Below are 5,017 nucleotides of genomic sequence, written 5' to 3'. Positions count from 1 at the left end.
ACAACGACGATATCGCAATAGTCGCTAATACAACCCAACTTTTCATTTGTGCTATTTTAATTATAATGACGAAAATCGCAGCTTTGGTTGGGGAGCTTCCAAAAGCAAAGCCTGGCTATGAAAGTAGAATGTCCCACCTTTAAAATGATGCAAAGTATGTTGGCGTAGGTGGCCAAATAACGGAGATATAGCAACAGCCGGTAATACATCCCATTTTTCAATTTTTTTACAAATAACGCTACAGGTCGCAATTTTGATAGGATCGTTACGAAATTTTGGGGGTTAATGGGGGTCCCACAAAGGAAGAAGCCTATTGATTTTGATGATGGTCGGATAATATTCAGGGGTCGGAATAGGCAAAAACTTATTTGGAAGAAAGGTGAACGTTTTATTTCAAATCCAATATCTCTGTTCCTTTAAGAGGTATATTAAAAGCAAAACCTAGTAAAGGAAAGTAAAAAATAACACCTTTACAACGATGTAAAGTAGGTTGTCGTAGGTGGTCAAACAACAGAGATATCGCAATAGTCGGTAATGCATCCAGTTGAAGCGAGTTCAACAACATAGCTTTAAGTTCATACACCTCCTATATTTGGGTTTTTGTAAAACCGTTTAATCTGGTAACCTTTTATAAACATCCCATCTTCCGATTTTTTTGTAATCACGCTACAGGTTGGAATTTTGGGGTTTATGTGGGCCCCACAGAGGAAGAAGCCTATTGATTTTGGTGATAGTCGGATAATATTTAGGGGTCGGAATGGGGAAAAACTTATGTGAAGACAATTTCAAAGTTTAATTCTTTGTGAATATATCGGATTCTAGTAGCGGTATTCCAAGGTATTCCAGGCAAGGCCTGTCAATCGAAGAAAAAAAAATTACCTTTACATTGGTGTAAAGTAGGTTGGCGAAGGTGGTCAAAAGGGAGATACCACAATAGTCGGTAATGCATCCAATTCTTATTTCTTTTTGCAATCACGCTACAGGTCGCGGTGGCATATTATGTTTGATAGTGGTTGGATTATATTCTCTAAAAGAAATGTTACCAGTGAAAAGCTTATGCACAGTGGTAGTGGTGTAGGGTATCACATGGTCGGCCGCGTGCCGACTATAGCCTTTGCTCACTTGTGTCTATTTAAAAATTTAAATTTGCTTTGTTTGAATAAATATATTTATAGCAAACAAATACAATAGGTACAATAAATATAAACATAAAAAAACCAAACAACAAAAAATTGTAATATTGTCAAAGGTGCCCAAAAATTTCGCGATTTGATAACAAATTGGTCCGGAATGGTTTGGTATTGATTTTAAATTAGATTAAAACTGATAATAAGTTATTACGAAAAGCGTTTATGTCATTACACCAAATTAAAATTAAATAATGCATTACTGAACTTCAATGCATTTGGTGCGGAAACTTTTTCCCGATAGAGAAAAAATAGCACCGTATTCATAGTAGTTTTTCATGCTCTACACGACTATGTGGTGATATTTTTGATATTTGCAAAAATTGCAAAAAATTTATAACCCTAATATACATACATATGTATATTAATTTTAATTTCGAGGTTTTTGTCAAATTTTCAAAACGTGATTGTAGTAATTTAATATTGAGTGTTGCCAGTGGATACAAAAGCTAAATTCGGAAAATTGTCCGTGTTCTGGAAGGTCCGTGTTCTGGAAGGAACAACGATAAGAGCTCTTTTAAAGGGAATATTAACAGTTAAGATTTTCTCTTCCAGCAAGGAATAAGAGAAGAGCATAGTACTTTCATAAAAGAAAGGAAACTAATTGTTACTATATACTTCAATACAGTTCGTGATGAAGGGTATAAACCGCCGTTCTTACTTGTCTTTTTTGGTTTCCTTAGTTTCAATGTGATTATTATCGGATTACATATAGAAATGAAAAATCTGTGAGGACAAAAAAATGGGGCTTTGGTCAGGAAAAATGATTTCGCTGATCACTTTACTCAATCGCATAACAGTTGTAAACTCTTTTTTTCTCGAGTTTACATTTTGTTACCAATACCTATCTACCATCTTGTTTTACGGCCCTAACTACATTATATCGGTGCAAGTATGCATCAACACAGATTCTTTGTTATCCTTTAAGCGCGATTATAATATTTGTGAAAAATCATGTCATAAATTACAGAGATACGCGAGTAAAATGGGTATTTTACCAGAAATAGAATGTGGAGTCACATCCGCGGTTCTTTAAGAATCTATTTGAAAAAGGTGTATATTGACGTATTTTTGATGGGTGTTACTGAAATCAAATGCGCATCAATATAGTATGCATATTGCGCGACTTTTACCCATTTTAAGTTTTTTTTTGCATTGTGTGATTCAACTGACGGCACACTTTGCCACTGAGTGAAACATCGAAATATGCATGGATTTTGGAAGAGATTGATTCGCTGTATCCAAAATCGGATGCGCATCAACAGAATTTAACTAATTCGCGAACAACAGGCTTTTTAATTTTCATATTTTTGAATGATTGTAATTTCAATATTACTCTTAATTACCTATCCTTATAACACTGTGAACCGAAATTTTGATGGGGTGGAAAATTACTGAACAAAAACTGGGTAAATGCAAAAAGGAAAATTTTCTGAGCGACATTCTTGCAGAACATGTCGAAGCTGAAAAATGTCATCATGTTGTACATTTATTGCGGTTCTTGAAATAAAGGACGAAAGGACTCACGGCGGATCTGCCCTTTGGGGTTCTGTATATGGCAAAAAACATAAATTTTTTACAATCGATGAACCCGAGTTTCACCCGTTCAGAATTCGCGAAATGTTAGCATATGCTATATAGTATGACATACATTCTTTAAAATGAAGTGTTTTAGGAGGAATCCCATAAGGTCGACCATTAAAATTAATTGACGTGGAAGATGTGTTGGCATCAATGTAGAAAAATAGGTAAAAATGGGTTAAGCCAACAAGTTTTTATGCTCCTTTCCGATTTTTGGCTAACCTTACATTTTATAGACATATGCCCAAAGAAAGACTCAAAGAATTCTTCATGGGGAATATGATACTAGTGTATCATGATATATCGACTGCATCCACCTAAAATTGATGCTGACATTTTGAAGCCGGAATTTCGGGGTTTTTTGAATTGTTTTAATAATTCGGACGCGCAACAATATAATATTCAAAACTCATTATAGGATTATAAAACACGTGATTTTACGTCGTTTAATGCATATCTCATGAGTGTGCCCCTTACAGCATCCTAGTAATTGGAGTCTAAAGACCAATATTTGATCCGTGAATTTTTTTTTAAACCTTTTTTTTGCATTTAAAATTTACAAGTGCCATTCAATTTCCTTTGTACCCCGCGTGAATTTAGTTTTTTACGCGACGGATCTAATGAGCCCATCCGCGATCGAATCCATCCACTAAAACCGCGGATATATTTCTTTAAAATTTTTTACGTAATTGGAATCCTTTATACGCGAAAACGCGTGTCATAAATTACAAAGATTCGCGAGTAATATGGGGTTTTCACCAAATATAGAATGTGGAGGCACATCCGCGGTTCTTGAAGAATCTGTTTGAAATATGTGTATATAGACGTATTTTTGATGGGTGCTACTGAAACCGGATGCGCATCAAAATCGTATGCAAATTGCGCTATTTTTACCCAATTTAAGGTTTTTTGCATTGCGTGATGCAACTGGCGGCACACTTTAACCGCTGAGTGAAACGTCGAAATATGCATAGATATTGAAAGAGATTGATTCGCTGTATCCAAAAATGGATGCGCATCAATTGATTTTAACTAATTCGCGAATAATAGGCTTTTTAATTTCCACATTTTTTGAATGATTGTAATTTCAATATTACTCTTAATTTCCTATCCTTATAACTTATCACAGTAAGCAAATAAGCTTTCACGATGGTAAACCATATTTCTAGATGAAGTTTTAGCAGTACACATTAATTATTGTATGGGATTTAGCGAAATAGTTGGAGAACTCCCAAATATTGTTTTCTAATTTGTCGAATCAAACCAAAAATATATTTGCAACAATATTTTCCAACAATAAGTTTTTCTCTTTTGTTGTTGCTATAATATGCAATTTATGTACCCAATCTCTATAAATTTGGTATCATATTTTTCTACGCATTGTCTAGATTCCAATTTTGTGAACGCGAACAGATTTGAAACTGGAATTTTTTTCTTAGCCTCTAAGCTAAAAAGTGTAGATGTACTCGCAAAAAAAATTTTAATTTTTTTCAAATGGAATTGCAAAGGAATTTTCCATCCCCAGACCTCGAGCTCCATTTTGTTGCACAGTGTAAGTTATGACAGTATGGAACTAAGCTTTCGTGATTGTAAACCATATTTCATGATGAAGATTTAACAGAGTACATTAGTTATTGTATGGGTTTTTACCGAAATAGTTGGAGAACTCCCAAATATCACACATTTACTCAAAGAGTGACACATCTCGAAAAATCAAGTTTCGAGAAAAACGCGTTTTAAGTGGGGGATTGAAATTTGACTTCCCAATTTAAAAAGATTATTACACTAAAACTAAAATACATAAGTATTTGGGCCATATTTTGCAAGCAGATAGCCAGATATCAGTGCTAAATTTCTGTGCATGATCAAACATGATTCGAAGTGCTTTAGTGCTTTATAAACTCAAAAAACTTTTGTGCTGAATTATGCAAAACTCGTATTAAATGATCTGTAACTCGTCGAGTTTGACACAAGATAAAGTAAAAGAAAACGCATTTTTTGAGTTATGTCACTCTTTGAGTAAATGAGCGATATATATTTTTTTATTTTTCTAATCAAACCAAAAAATAAATATATTTTTAGATATATTTTTTGAAGGTTTGTACGGACTCTGGGGCAGGATAATTTGGATTTACTTCTAGATTTTTTAATCATTGTTGATTTATCTCAAAAATAAAAATAAATTTAGTAAATATTTAAACATCTTCGAATAGATATGGAATACTGTTAACGATTTATGCATCAATTTT

This window comes from Musca autumnalis, unplaced genomic scaffold, assembly GCF_047663935.1.
Source record: "Musca autumnalis isolate F117 unplaced genomic scaffold, ASM4766393v1 scaffold_3, whole genome shotgun sequence".
Classification (NCBI taxonomy): domain Eukaryota; kingdom Metazoa; phylum Arthropoda; class Insecta; order Diptera; family Muscidae; genus Musca; species Musca autumnalis.
The sequence above is the reverse complement of the archived record's forward strand: the minus strand, read 5'-3'. Positions refer to the sequence as shown.